General features: G+C 35.9%; 1 non-coding gene across 1 annotated transcript; it reads right to left on the reverse strand.

The window, feature by feature from the left end:
* Positions 1 to 6,703: 6,703 nt before the first annotated feature.
* On the reverse strand, positions 6,704 to 6,844 carry LOC112630867. The gene has a single exon (XR_003120995.1). It is a non-coding gene; the product is annotated as a small nucleolar RNA SNORA67 (small nucleolar RNA).
* Between the last annotated feature and the right edge of the window lie 9,501 nt (positions 6,845 to 16,345).

Consider the following 16,345-nt stretch of genomic DNA (forward strand, 5'->3'; position numbering starts at 1 on the left):
CATCACCTGTTGACAATTTCCCCCATTTGCTCTCTTTTCCCCCAAATTAAAAGTTATGGTAAAATACACATAACATAAAATTTAACATCTTAATCATTTTTAAATATGCAGTTCAGTAGTCGTAGTTATATTCATAATGTTACGCAACCATCATCACCATCCATAACTCCATTTGATAACTCTTTTCATTTTGCAAAGCTGCAACTCTCCCTATGACGTAACACCACGTTTCCGCCTTGCCTCAGCCCTGGCAACCACCATTCTACTTTCTGTCTCTATGTTTTTGGCTACTCCAATTTTCACTTCACCGTTTCTCTGTCTCACCATTTCTCTCTTTGTCTCTCGCTCTGTTATCTGTCTCTTGTTCTGTCTCTCTTTTTATATACACATACATTCCCTTTGAGAGTAAATTGGAGACATTGTGCCTTTTAACTCCTAAATACTTCAATGTGTATTTTCTAAGGATACTTTCTTACATAATTATAGTGTGGTTACTAGAGACCATAATATTTAAAAAAATTTATTTATATTTTTGTAGAGATGGGTTATCCCTTTATTGTCCAAGCTAGTCTCAAACTCCTGGGCTCAAGTGATCCTCCCACCTCGACCTCCCAAAATGCTGGGATTATGGGCATGAGCAACCTTGCTCAGCCAAGGCTGATTTTTAAATGGAGGCAATAATGTTGAGATTGCATAAAGCTTAAAAAAAATGTTCTGTATGCCTTTCTTGAGTGTATTGCTACAAAACCAGAACCAAAACCAGCCAAGCAAACAAAACTCCCACACGTGTATTAAGGGCATACTATATATCCAGCAAGATGTTTGGAGCTGTGTCCAAAATGAGGAAAATATAAGACACTGATTTCTTAAATATGAATTTTATTTTTTATTTCTGTAGAGATGGAGTCTTCCTACATTGCTCAAGCTGGTCTCGATCTCCTGGGCTCCAGTGAGTCTCCCACCTTGGCTTCCCAAAATACTGGGATTACAGGCATGAGCCCTAGCTAGGAAAATAATATAAACATGTAAAATGTTAAAAATCAAGGAAATATTTTAAAAGAGCATATTAATTAGTTAAATGCAGATTCTTTGGGAAAAATAATTTAAAATACCCTTGAAACAACCATTAGAAAAATCGTAAATTCAGTATAAAAATAATACCTCAAACTTTATTTTTAGGCTGTATAAATTCCTTGGCTAATTATAAAATTGTAGCAGGATGTTGAGATAATTGGCAGTAAAGTTTTGATAGGATTGGATTTTTCATAACTTCAATCAAATCAGGATATGGAGCAAAAACTATTCCTTGTTTTAGTAGACAAAGCCTCCAATTCCCAAAGCAAGGGAAACTTGTAGTAAAACAGGTGTGTAGTCTTTAAGTGTCCAAAGGATTGATGGAAAGCTAGATGGAAGCCAGCACATCTAGTATGTGCCAGGCACATACTAGATATGTAGTATGTGTTAGGCACATAGGAGATATGTAGTATGTGTTGTTTGATGAAAAACAATGGCCTGTATTTGGAGGCAAAGACATGAAGCATGAATACATATCCTGGGGTACCAGAACTTTGGATTATTTATCTTTGTCTGCAGAAGAAGAGGTGCAGTGAAACTGTATATACTATTTTTTGGTTTGTTTTTGCTGACACTTCTCCCTTGTTTGGTGAGAATTCAAAGAGGAGACAAGTGTCTGGAACAGGGTGCACACTCACCCTCACCATGGCCCATGTGCAGAGTAGCCTGGCCCTCTCAAAGAACTAGGATGAACAGAGAGCAGGTATTATTTGAAATGGACGACGATCCCAAATAGGGGTTGGTCCCAGTGCATGTTCAAAAACAAGACAATTGGCTGAAATCCACTGAAGAATTATAAGATGGTGACCTAGAATGGGAACCCTGAAATAATAATTAGGGCAGCAAGGATAGAATCAAATGATTGGTGATCCAAGGAAGAGGGGTGAAGGAACTAGGGTGAGTCTGAGTGAGTAACGAAGATAGGATGCGGCATGTGGCTTTCATGTATTCACAGTGAGTCTGCATAGATGGGCTTCAGCCATTTTGGGTAAAGGATGGAGTAGACATAGAGTAGAACTTGATAAATGTCCTCTGAAATGAAAGACAGCAGTTCAGTACCTTATTATACAGGTCATTAAGAACCACCAAAGAACCTCTGAACTGAAGACATTGTTGTCATCCTCTGCAAGGATTTGTAAGTATATCCCACTCCTACCCCTCAGATGTATACAGGATTTACTACAGACGTGGTAAAACAGCTATTCCCATCTTGAATTTATAAACTCAGGAGCATACAAGTCATAGATATGAAATGTGAAAATGGCATTCTACATTATGGTTGTCAATAATTGCCCCCCGCAACAGCTTCTCATCCTTACTACTTGTCATCATGTTACCCAAAATAAGTCCTGTCTCCTCACTTCCTTAAGCTTTTCTTTGTCCTCCACCCATTCTCAGCCACTCATTCCCCTAGTTACACTTGCAACTTTGTCATCACCAATAATTACATCTCCTTAATCTCAATCTCATGGCTCCCTTTCTTTGACCAACACCTCCACTCTTCTACCTCCTTCCTTCTAGTAGTCCAACACCAATGACCTTTCTGTTCCATCAGACTTTCAATCCATTGGTCCTACTGTATTTTCCCTGCCCTTCATCCCCTCACTGTCATGATTCCCTTGCTGTCTTGATTCCTTCTTCACCTATCTTAAATTCCATGTTCAATTGTTATAACCCTTGCATATGTCTTTGACTCGCTTTCCATTTTCTCATATATTCACTTTAACAAACTGCAGCCTTGATTAAATCCAGCTTTTTGCTTGGTGCCTGTATCTGTGCTTGGACAAATGTAGTTGGAGGAAAAGATATAATTACACTGGCTAGTTGCACTTTAAAATCATGACCTTGACTCTAAAATAAACTTTTTAATGCAGAGAAACAATTTTACTCTTTGTCCCTGGCCAATGCACACTCTCATTGTTCTAGAATTGCTTCATGATTTGTTACAGTCTCATTCCATGTACTCCCTCCTATGCAACTGATTTTTAAATTGAATTTTGTCAAAGTAGAACAGGTACATAGTTTAACAAGTCAATAAATAATACTAGGTAGGTAACTAAGAAACAGTAGTTTTGTGCCAAATTTCCTTTAATTCCCAATTCCCATGGTAATATTTTTAACTCTTATGTTTTTCCCCCATAGATCATGATTATACTACCATTTCTTATTTTTTCACTGATAGTGCCTTTACACACACAGTCATGTTATTCTTCTGACTGTTCTCGCATTCTTCCAGTATGGTTTTTTTTTTTCCAAAATTTTTGGGTAAGTCATTTTTCAATGTTTATATTATTACTATGTAATTAATATTCACAGTTGAACTTACACAGTATGCTAGGATAACATTTTTTTCTTCTTTTTGAAAAATAATGTTTGATTTTTTTTCTTGGAATTAATTATTGCCACTTCTTTATTTGCAAAATTTTCTTTGCATCAGTTGTGAAATCTCTCAAACTTTCCCCTGGAATAGACCAGAAAATCTTGTCTGAGTGTGTTTACAACCTGTCAAGTATTCTGTTACTTATATTTTCTTCATGGCTGTCTAGTCCAGAAGCCTCCTGCATCTGTTCTAGTCAAGCTGATTTCTCTCTAGAGAGAAATCTAGAGAGACTTCTAGATGTTTCTAACTAGAGCTGCTATCCTGGGACTTCTCTTCACTCTCATCCTGTGAACGCCTTCACCTTTCCTGTGTAGGAGCCTTGTTACCTCGTTTCCCTGTCTTTCTCCTTCCTGCTTAACTTTTCACTGAGGAGGAATGAATGGGTCCACCAGTAGCTTCCTGGGAAAGGTAGCTGGGAAGACAATTTTGGGGGTATATTGAAACTCTGAAATATCCTTATTTCACCTATATGCTTGACTGATAGTTTGGCTGGGTACAGAATTCTAGATTGGCATCAATTTCTTCTCACATTTTGATGATATTGCTACATTGTTTTCTACCAGTGTTGCTAATAGGAGTTTTAATGACAGTGATATATCTTTTGTAAATGAACACTTTTTTTTTTCCACCGTTCACATAATTTTAGGCTTTTGTCTTTGTCCCTGGTATTTACAAATACCACACGATGGACCATTATACAGAATATTTTTTCATCGATTGCACTGTTTTTTCAGTGACCCCTTCCGATCTGGAAACTCATATTTTTCAGTTCTTGAAGGTAGTACTGAAATTATAATAGAATTGTTACTCTTTATTTTCCCTCTTTTTCTTTTCTAGAACTCCTGTTAGTTGGCTGCTATATATCCTGGATTGATCCTCTAGTTTCCTTACTTACTTCACAAACTTTCTTTCTCTCTTTTTTCTACTTCCTGGGATATTTCCTCAACATTATTTTCAAACACTTCTGTTGGATTTAAATTTTTGCTATTGTATTTTTAATTTTCAAGAACACTTTTTTTGTGTAACAAAATACTGTTTATTGTTTACTTTTTAAATTGACAAAAATCATATATATTAATTGTGTACAACCTATTTTAAAATATATGTATATGTTGTGGATGGCTACATCGAGCTAACATAGGAATTACTTCGTATATATACTTTTTTTTGGTGAGAACACTTGAAATCTATTCTCTTAGCAATTTTCAAGAATACAATACATTGTTATCAACTATAGTCATCATTTTGTATCAAGAACTCTTTCTGACATTCTGAATGTATCCCTTTTGTATTGTATTATGTTCTTTTTCATGGACTTTTTTCATTTCTTAATTTTTGTAGGCTGTCAGACATAAAATATTGCTATTAGTCCTGGACACGGCATACAAACAAAAAATTGTTGGCCTGGCGCGGTGCTCATGCCTGTAATCCCAGCACTTTGGGAGGCTGAGGTGGGTGGATCACCTGAGGCCAGGAGTTCAAGACCAGCCTGGCCAACATGGGGAAAACCCATCTCTACTAAAAATACAAAAATTAGCCAGATGTGGTGGCTCACACCTGTAATCCCAGCTACTAAGGAGACTGAGGCAGGAGAATGGATTGGACCTGGGAGGCGGAGGTTGCAGTGAGCTGAGATCGTACCATGGCATTCCAGCCTGGGCAAGAGAGCGTGAGTCTGTCTCAAATAAATAAATAAATAAATAAATAAATAAATAAATAAAATAAAAATACATAAAACATATTGTTAAAGAGCACCTGAATGCCTCTGTCCCTTGATAGTTGGTGCTCAGTGCTGGGCATGAGATGTAATTTAAACGTTAGTTCTCATCATTCCAGGGAAATCTTTCTTCACTACTCTTGCCTTATGTCTTGTCTCAAAACTGAAGAGAATTGTTTTTAAATGCTGAGAAGGTTTGTGGGTGGTGTCACTAAGGACATGAGAGGACACTGGTTAGACAAGTGGTGAGGATGTGAAAGGTGGCAGCACTTATGTAAATGTAAAACATTTGAAATTAATTTGTCAAATCATTTTCTTAGATTGCATGAATACAATAGATTCTTACATAATGAAGTATAATTTTCCAGTAGTACCCGGTATCCATTTCTTGTTTCTCTTCAGGTTTTAATTGTGGTTTCAGAGTTATTCACGGATTGACATAATATTTGCTACAGTTGCTTCTAACAGCTTAAGAACATTTTCAATTTTAAACAAAAATACTCTTCGATTTGTGTATGTGTGGATCCAGATGTAACATTGTGAAATGTAATACTAATTCTTCATTGGCAAGTAGATGGACATTGAATTGGGAATAAATTTATTTTTATAAAGTACATAGTAAGATATAATTAAGTAAAAAAAGTTAAATAAAATTCAGCTTTACTTAAATAATTTTGATTTAAACTTGATATTTTAAATTACTTTTTTTGTCTTTTAATTTTAATGGATTACTTTGTGTGCTTTGGAAAAAATACCTTTTTGAAACATATTATAAAAATAAACTTTTTATTTTTTGAAATTTACTATTTGTTGAAAATATATTGAAATTTTGTAAACTTTGATACAAATATATTTTAAAATCTCATTACTATCAATAGAATATGAAACATGAAAATCTCAATGATAACAGTGATTTTGCTGAAATGAAGGCAAGGAAAATAAAGTTTATGAAATAAATAAGTAGTAATTATGAACTATGTTTGCTTTTATTACTGATCTACACACTGCTATTAGCCCAGCAACAGAACATTAGGAAAAGACAATAATAATTATATTTAGTCATTGTTGAGATATATATATACACATATATATGTATTTCTTTTGCCTCAAAAAGTGATATTTATTCAAAGAAAAAAAGATGTCCACTTCTTGTCTCGCTTCCTTCCCCTCTCCTGCTGCTCCTCAGCCCCCTAAGATTGAACCCTGGCTGGGGCTAGGTAGCAGGACAGCCCCTCAGATGAGGTCAGCAACATTGAGGGGCATCTTCCCAGTGGAGGTGTTGTAGAAAGTCTCAATGTCTTGAAGAGTTCTCTTGTCTTCTTCTTTCACCATGTTAATAGCCACACCCTTATGGCCAAACTGTCCACCTCGACTGATTCTGTGGATATACTTTTCCCTATTGATGGGAAGGTCATAGTTGATGACTAAAGAAACCTACTGCACATCAGAGCCTCTGGCCTATGTCAAGAAAGGCAACTCTTCAGCATGTGCATGAGAGGACAATCTATCCTGAAGGGAAGAGACTTAGGTGTCCATGTAGGCAGCCAAGGAAGGCAGAGGAAATAAGCATCCCCTGTTCCCCAAAGACCTTAGACATGCTAGATTCTATTCTAAGTTAGTACTTTCCCGAGAGGGGTACTGCATGTTCCCTTGGAGAGGGAGTCCCCTTGGATTGTTGATATTTTTTGATTTTTAGTTATGTAAAACCCTAGCTTTACACACGCTTTTCAATTTTATTGTTGTGAGGGAATATTCATCAAGATAAGAGGAGAGAGCATATTTTATTTGTTAGCTTGATCTATACTTTTAAATATTTAACCATATGGTACATGGGCCTTGATACATATTCTTTCCCTAGGTGACTTAGAGTCCTGGTTATTCTCTTGGGCCTAGGCCCAGAATTGAAGGCTACTGAAATTATTACCCGAGCCCTTCACTGTGTTCATGTCTTCTTTCCCCTGTCAGCCACTCCTCCTCTAAATTGGAATAGCAAAGCAAAATGGAGAATAATGTATGATTTATGTTCTAACAATCCATGGTTGAGATAGAAAATAGCAAGATGTTCTTTATATAATCAAGCACTTGTGGTGAGATGAAATGTCCTAGTATCTTTGAGAAGGAACCAATAAGCATTACCAGCTCCTTGAGGATAGAGGCTATGTAGAATTAATCTTTTTTCTTTAACTGTGCCTAGCAGAGTATCTTGCAAATTAGGGAATGTTTTTGGAAACAAGGTAACTTTGCAAGGCTTGGAAGATGAGTAGAGTTTGCATAGACAAAGGGGTGGAAGCATCTGAGCTGGGAATGCAATTGTCAGCAAGGTACAAGGGTACATGTGTGTACCTATGTATGTATGCATGTGTGTGTATGCATGTTTGTACAAAGGTACACACGTGTACCTGTGTATGGTGTGCACGTGTGTTTATGAGACAGATGAGACAGGGTGCGAGAGGGGTGGGGGTAGAAAGGAAGAAATTTTAGCTCAGGTGAACTGGAAGGTATGCTGGAGGAAAGTTAGAAATTAGATGGGATAAAATAGGGCCCCGATTGATGCAAGACCTTGGAAAAAAAACATTATTCTCAAGTTACATTAAGAACATGTGGAACAGAGAGGACAGTGCTGCTGTTGGAAAAAAGGTGATTTAATGGGTAATTGCGAATTATTGTAATTACTTCCAATCAAACAAAACAAAGGGGGAATAATTAAGACAGTGCCAACTTGTAAGAAATTTGAGTGTTAATGTCTGCAAAGCTCCAGCGTAAGCAGAAAGGAAAGCGCATTACCTACCTTACAACTGGGCACTTTTTCTAAAGACATTTTAAAGAGCCAATTTTTTGAGTGCCTTTGCTTAACTATAAAGAAAGCAAAGAGAAGCAGGAAGGGTGAGGGCCAGGAAAATTTGAGATGATTTTTCCCTTGTTACATAATGAAATTAAAAAAAAAGTAGATAAGCGCATCAGTCCATCAGTTTCTTTGATTTTGGGCCAAGTCGAAATGTCCTCTGTTCTGTTTGCTCGTTTTTAAAAAGCTTCATGTTAACAAACTTTAATCCATTTAAGTCTTCTTTTGGAAGGACATTTATGCTCATAAGAAGATGCAACACCTGTCAAAGAAAATCTTGTGAGGTTGAGAAGATGAGCAGTTTTTATTAAAGTGAATCCAAAAAAGAACTGGGGCAAATTTATCTCCAGCACTCCTAGTCCTAAGAAAGGTGTTGGAGAATATTTAAGGGAAGGAGCTGGTCCCAAATGGTCCTTTTTTTGTTTGTTTTGTTATACAAAATACAACAAACATGCACCCCACAATAGGGGAATTACCCTGTAAGTAAAAGTCATTGCAATAATATCGGGGAGTTCCATTGTTGGTCCTATTATCAGTTGGCTCTGTGACTTTGGAAAACTAATGCCACCTTTTTGTGCCCCTATTTTCATTATCTGAGAACTTAAAGAATTGAAATACATGATTGCCAAGGTTTAGGAGGAAGAAACGGAGGGCCAGGGGCAGGTAGGAAGTGGTTGTCCAGAAAAAGATCTGGTTGCTAAGTGTGTTCATTGTTTCTGGGGTTCACTGTTACAAGGCTTTTGAGCCTTGTCAACTGACAGAGCAAGAAAATGTATGTGTGTAGTAACTCATTATAAACACATACCCAATAGATCTGAATATAACTGCCTTGTCTATAGAAATCCAAACATAACTTCATACTGATAGCTCCAGCTCAAATCCATTTCCAGATGGATCAGTCTAGCCTCCTCCGCTTGTTTAATTGCAACCTCCAACTCCAACAGTGAGAATCTGGCTCCCACCATTTGTGATCCATTTATTTACTTGTTCAGTTCTAGTATGTTTGTACAGTGGTATCATGATTGTTAAATTATACCCTGTGGGAAACAACTTTATCAATTAGAGTATAGTGCTTTTGTACAATTTGTTTTGGCTTTGATGTTACGGAGTCCACCCATTTTCAGGTTTGTTAGGTTAGTATCTCTCCCCAACCCCCTTCAGGGAGGTGGTTTTATACATTTGTAATACAATTAGATTATTTTGCCATATTCTGCATTTCATCTTGATATTCTTCAAACTCCTAAATGATTTTTGAAAACAGTGCATGCATTAAGGCTTGCTCTTTGTGCTTATGAAGCTCTGTGGGTTTTGACAAATGCATAGTATAATAATGTATTTACCATTACAGTATCATAAAGAATAATGTTGCCACCCTAAAAAATTCCTTGGGGTTTACCTACTCAACTCTCTCTCCTTCCCCCAGATCCTGGCCAACACTGATATTTTTACTGTGTTTATAGTTTTGCCTTTACCAGAATGTCATATAGTTGGAATCACATAGCATATAGGCTTTTCAGACTGACATTTTTCATTTAGCAATGAATGCATTTGAAATTTCTCCATGTCTTTTGGCAGCTTGGTAGTTCTTCAAAAATCACTAAGTAATATCCCAGTGTATGAATGTACCACTTTGTTTATCCATTCAGCTATTTAAGCATATCTTAGTTGCTTCCTGTTTTGGGCAATTATGAGTAAAGTTACTACAAGCATTCCCTTGCAGTTTTTTGTGTAGGCATGAGTTTTCAAATCAGTTGGGTGAATACCTAGAAGCATGATTGCTACATCTTATAATTAGAAAGTGCCAAACTGCCTTCCAAAGTGGCTGTACTATTTTACATTCTTATTAACAATAAATGAGATGAATATTACTTTTTTAATTGACCCAGGAGATTTAAAATGAAAATCTTTGACTTTGCTGGAAAGTTTCTGGTTCCCTTTCATGAAGGGGAGAGTACAGAGATGGTTCAGGGATCAAACACTTGAGGGTTATGGAGACCAAGAAGAGAATAAATTAAGAAAATGGATATGTATGAGAAAAACAGAGTGACTGGGTCTGTGGCTACTCAAAGTATATGTCTAGCTGCCACTTGGCTGTAGCTAATTGTTTTGACGCAGGAACTTGGGTCCAGTGTTTCTAAATTTTGTAAGTTTTTCAAAAGAAGCCAAAAATCTAGATTTGTATAGACTGTTCCATTTTTTAAAAATATAGACAATAAACTTTACATATTAAAAGTATAAAATTTGGTAAACTTTGACATATGTTTATGCCACTAAACCCATCACTCCAAACACTTTTCTCATTTTTCTTGAAAATCCCTTTCCTATCCCACCTCCCAGACAGTCATTGATCTTTTTTGTCACTATACATTAGTTTGCATTTTCTAGAGTTTTTTTTAAGTAAATAAAAGTATACATTGAGCATTCCTTTTATTTCCCTTCTTTGTTCAGTATAAATATTTTCAGATTTATTCATGTTGTGTTATCAATAGTTCATTTTTATAGCTGCATAGTTTTACATTGCATGGTATACTATAACTTGTCTATCCATTCATCTATTACTATTCATTTAGGTTGTTTCAAATTTTGGGTATGACAAAGATGATTTGCATATTTGTATACAAGTTTTTATATGGATGTGTATTTTTAATTTCATATTAATATTCTTAGAATGATTGGGTCATGCAATAAATGAACAGTTAAACTTTAAAGAAACTGCCAAAATATTATCCAGAGTGGTTGCATCATTTTACATTCTCACCAGCAGTGAAGGAGAGTTCCATTCTTCTGAGTCTTCGCCAACACTTGGTATGATTAGTCCTTTTAATTTTAGCTATTCCAGTGGGTATCCTTTTGTGGTTTTAATTTGCACTTTCCTGGTCACTAAAAATACTGAGCATATTTTCGTTCTTTATTTGTCCTTCACATATCTTCTTTGGTGAAGTGTCTATTCAAATAGTTTGTCTGTTATTATATTGAGTTGTGGTTTTCTTATTGGGAATGGAGAGGTTTAAGAATATTATATATATATTTCAGTTCTAGTATAGGTGTATAGTGGTATCATGATTGTTAAGTTATACCTTGTGGGAAACAACTTTATCAACTAGGGTATAGTACTTACATACAATTTGTTCTGCCTTTGATGTTGTGGAGTTCACCTATTTTCAGGTTTGTTAGGGTAGTACCTCCCGCTAACCTCCTTCAGTGAGGTAAATAAGTGTGTGTGTGTGTGTGTGTGTGTGTGTGTGTGTATTCTATATGCATCCTTCATCAGATATATGCTTTGCGGATAATTGCTTGCTATCTGTGTTTGCTGTTTTTATTTTCTTGGCAGGGTCTTTTGAGGAGCAGATTGATTTGTTCTTGGGTCTTAATTTATAGAGATTATTGAGTGACAACACAGATAGGTCAATGCCATTGAGAGAAAAGTTTAATGTTACTCATAGTTTCCTTAGAAATGATAGGCACAGCATAAAATACTGGCCACAGGTGTAGCAGCAGTGTCAGTTAGGAGGCAGAAAGAAGCAAGGGGAAGGCACAGGTCACAGAACTTATTGGGGTCTCTATTGGAAAGGCAAAGTAGGGCAGGGGAAAAAACTTACGATCAGCTCCAGCAGCCTTTAGGGTACAGGGTTGTCCCTAGTTGTTTGGTACCTTGCCCTGGGTTGATTTAGGGCAGGGGAAATACTGACTTGGTGTGTGAGAATTAGATAAAGGAGGTGATTGGGGATATGAACTCTGGATTGGTTAGTTATTTAATAATATATGAAAGGTAGGCTTACCAACAAATTGTTTACTCTCTCTGGGAATGAACTAGCCCTTGCAGGGGCAATCTTTCCCTAGGCAGCAAGATCCTCCCCAAAATGTCAACACATTATAAAATATACAAAATATAAGTTGTGATTAATACACAGATGTTGACTGGGCACAGTGGCTCACACCTGTAATCCCAGCACTTTGGGAGGCCAACGTGAGCAGATCACTTGAGCCCAAGAGTTTGAAATCAATCTGGGAAATATGGCAAGATCCCATCTCTATAAAAATACAAAAATTATCTGGGTGTGTTGCTGTACACTTGTGGTCCCAGCTACTTGGGAAGCTGAGCTGAGAGGATCGCTTGAGCCCAGGAGTTAAAGGCTGCAGTGACCGTGATTGTGCCACTGCACTCCAGCCTGGGTGACACAGTAAGACCCTGTCTAGAGAATAAATAAATAATACACAGATGTTTTTATATTTAGATGAAGTCCAATTTATCAACTTTTCTTTTGTGTATACTCTTCTTTTTGTTCTAGATAAGAAATCATTGCCTAACTCTGTGCCACAAAGATATTCTTCTATGGTTTTGTCTAGAAGTTTTGTTTTACATTTTGGTTTACAAAACCTAGAAGCTTTAGGTTTTACATTTTAAATCTATGATCCATCTTGAATTTACTTGTGTGTATGTTTTGAAATACATATTGAAGTTCTTGTTCTTTTTTGCTTATGAATATATAATGATTCCAGCACCATTTATTGAAAAGGCTGGGCTTTCCTAACTTTCTTGACTTGCCTTTGTACTTTTGTCAAAAGTTAATTGTACACATATCTGTGGATCTATTTCTGGGCTCTTTATTCTGTCTTACTGATCTATTTGTCTATCTTTATACACATACTACACTAGGAAAAAATGGAGTAGACATAAAACTACCAGTATCAGGTGTGAAAGAGTTGATTCTACAGATACTAAATTTGACCACTTCGATGAAATGGACATATTTCTTGAAAGACACAAACTAGCAGTGCTTACCCAAAAAGAAATAGTTAACCCAAATAGCTCTACATCTAACAAAGAAATTTGTGATTAAAAACCTCAAGAAAACTCCAGGCTATTGTTTTGGCTATTGTCCTGTCTATTTTAGATCTTTTGCATTTCTGTAGGAATTTTTGAGTAAGTTTATCAATTTCAACAAAAACCTACTAGAATTTTGAAATTTTAATTGGCATTTCATTGAATGTATAGATAAATTTAGGAGTAATTCACAGATTAACAATATTGGGCCTTCTGATCCACAGACAAGGTATAACTCTCCATTGATTTAGAACTTCTTTCTTTCTCATCAATGTTCTGTAGTTATTTTTCTTTTCACTATCCTCAGTCACAATGGGAATGTGTTCTGTACTTTTTAGTGTACAGACCTTGCGTATCTTTGTCAACTATTACCCAAGTATTTTAATACTTTTAATGCTATTATAAAAGGTATTTCATTTTTTTCTATTTCTAATTATTCCTTACTGTTTTGTAGAAACAGAATTAATTTTTCTATGTTGATCTTGTATCCTGAAGCTTTACTACAGTCATATATTAGTTGTAGTCAGTTTCTTTTAGATATCATCAGATTTTCTACATAGATGATTATGTGATTGCAAATAAAGACAGTTTTGTTTTTGTTCTTTCCAATCTGGAGCCTTTTGTTTGTTGTTGTTTTTTTTCCTGATTAAACTAGATGAAACTGTTTATAGAATGTCGAATAGAAGTAGTGAGAGTAGAAGTCTTTGCCTTGTTCTTGATCTTTAGGTGTAAAATATTCAATGATGTGAGCTATGGTCTTTTAAAAATAGGTATATTATATCAAGTTTCTTCTAATCCTAGTGTTTCAAGAATTTATTTCAGGAATTGATGTTGAATTTTAACAAATATTTTTCTGTTCCAATGGAGATCATCATATGATTTTTAGTTTTTGGTTTATAAATATGGTGAATTAAATAGATTGATTCTTGAATGTTAAAACACTGATGGATTATGATGTATTGTCTTTTTAATATATTGTTGAACATGCTTGCCAAAATTTTTTTGTTATAATTTTACACTAAAGGTCATGAAGGATATTTGAGGCTTTTTTTCTAATATAGGTATTTAGTGATGTAAATTTACCTTTAAGGATGGTATCAGGGAAGGTGGTGGAGTAGGATGTGCCAGGAATCTGTCTCTCCACCTGGACAACAATCATGCAGCAGAAACTGTAAGAGGTAAGTGTTTTTGGACCTCTAGAGTTTATTTGAATGTTTGCAACTTCTGGGTGAAGACCTTGGCTGGTAAATTGCAGCAATGTTGGTCACTTTTTACCAACAGTACAGTGGCAGCTACCTATTCTCTTTCCATTCCCAACCCTGTAGCAGCTGCTGAGGAATGGCAACTTGTGGTTTTAGTGCTGCTTGTGTTATCCACAGTAGGTAATAAGGACTTTGTTCCCCAAATATTGGGGGTTTGTTTTGTGGTTTTGAATTGTTGCTTTAATGGTTGAGGTATGGGCATGGAGGCTGGATGCCATTGTTCTAACCTCCATGGGCTGAAGTGTTTTCCAGGATATTGAAAGGTCTGAGCGTGTTCTTTGGACAATCAGAGGCAGCTCTGCATACAGAAAGCATTAGAAAGTAACTTCTTATGCCCAGAAAAAGACACAGATGCAGTAAAAACCTAATGAAAACTTAAGCTTTTACTTTAAGCTGACCCAGGCATAGAGCCATGCTACAAGAATCAGAAGAAAAGCAAAATCCGAAGGAGGAGAATCTAATTGCCATAGTTATTACATTATAAGATTCAAACTTGCAGTTTACACCAAAAAAGAAATCACAAAGAAACAGGAAAGTATGGTCCACTCAAGGGAAAAACGTAAGTTGACAAAAATGTACCTGAGGAAGCCCAGACATCAGACTTACTAGACAAAGACTTTAAAACAGCTGTTTTAAAAATGCTCTAAGAGCTAGTGGAGGATATGGAAAGAGCTCTAGGCACAGAATTTTGTATGTTATTGAAGTTAAATTCGTCTAAAGTCCAATTAGATTGTTATAACTTCAGGATGTTAAAGGTGAGCCCCATGGTAACCACAAAGAAAATACTGAAAACCAAAACAGTTCACTACAAAAAATTAAGTAATCACAAGAGAAGACAATAATAAATGAAGAACAAAAAGCTATATGGCAAATAGTAAACATATAGCAAAATGGCAGAAGTTTCTCCTTAACAGTAATTATTTAAAAATGCAAATGGATTAAACCCCCTAATACAAAGACAAAGACGGGCACAATGACCCCCCTCCTTCAACGAGATGATCTAATTATATGTTGACTACAAGAGACTTACTTTACCTCCAAATACACGAGTAGGTTGAAAATGAAATGATAGAAAAAGATATTTCATGCACATAGTAACTAAAAGAGAGCTGAAGCAGCTACACTAATGTTAGACAAAATAGGCCTAACTTCAAAAAAGTTCAGAGGGCAAAGAAGGATATTATATATTAGTAAAAAATTTAATATAGAAATATGATATAGTAATTTAAACATTTACATATGTGAAGCTTGAATTACTGTTGTTGCCTGTGCTTTTGGTGTAATATTTCTGGACTTGTTGCCAAATCCAATGTCATAAAGATTTTCTCCAGTGTTTTAAGAGTTTTATAGTTTTACCTCTTATGTTTAAATCTTTGATTCATTCTGAGTTAATTTTTATACAGTATAAGGTAAGAGCTCAATTTTATTCTTTTGCATATCAATATTCTGTTTTCCAGCACCATTCGTTGAAAAGATTGTCTTTTCCTCACTGAATAGTCATGTTATCCTTACCAAAAATTGTAAGGTTAGCCAAGAGAAAGGATGAGAGAGAGACCCAAGGTCAGGTGAGGAAGTTTATTAACCTGCTGGCTGCTCCACCGCAGACAGAGGAGGCAGCACTAAGCTTACAGAATGAGGGGTTTATATTGGGCAGGGGAGTTTGAGGGAGTTCTTTGGTATGGCCACATCCCGGGGTTGTTTGCTGGTTAATTTGGCCACATATCACCTTGTGATGTTTATTACAGGAGGATGTAGGTAAAGTTTGTTTATGCTTCCCATGACCTCCCCCTGTGCAGTCCAGATGTTTTGTAATTGGGATTTGCTTATCGCAGCAAGGTCTGATAAGTGAAGTCTGCTGGCTTCACTATGGCACCTAGACAAGGGCTTAGAAATGTAAAGAGGCTTGGGGGAAGGGTGAGCAGCACCAAGAAGCTTTCTTGGGGCAATTTGTCCCTAACAAAAATCAACTGACCATATTTGAGGATTTATTTCTGGACTCTGTTCTATAATATTTCATTGGTCTATATGTTTGCCTTTATGCCAATGCTATACTATTCTAATTACTGTAGCTTTATTGATAACGTTATCCAAGTTTTCTATGTACTTTCTGATTTTTTGTCTACTTGTTCTATCAGTTATTGAAAGAGGGATATTGAAATCTGCAATGGTAATTGTGTATTTGCTCATGTTTCCTTGACATTCTATTAGTTTTTGCTTCATGTATTTTTCAGCAATGTTAGGAAGA

The sequence above is a fragment of the Theropithecus gelada genome, chromosome 8, assembly GCF_003255815.1.
Source record: "Theropithecus gelada isolate Dixy chromosome 8, Tgel_1.0, whole genome shotgun sequence".
Lineage (NCBI taxonomy): Eukaryota > Metazoa > Chordata > Mammalia > Primates > Cercopithecidae > Theropithecus > Theropithecus gelada.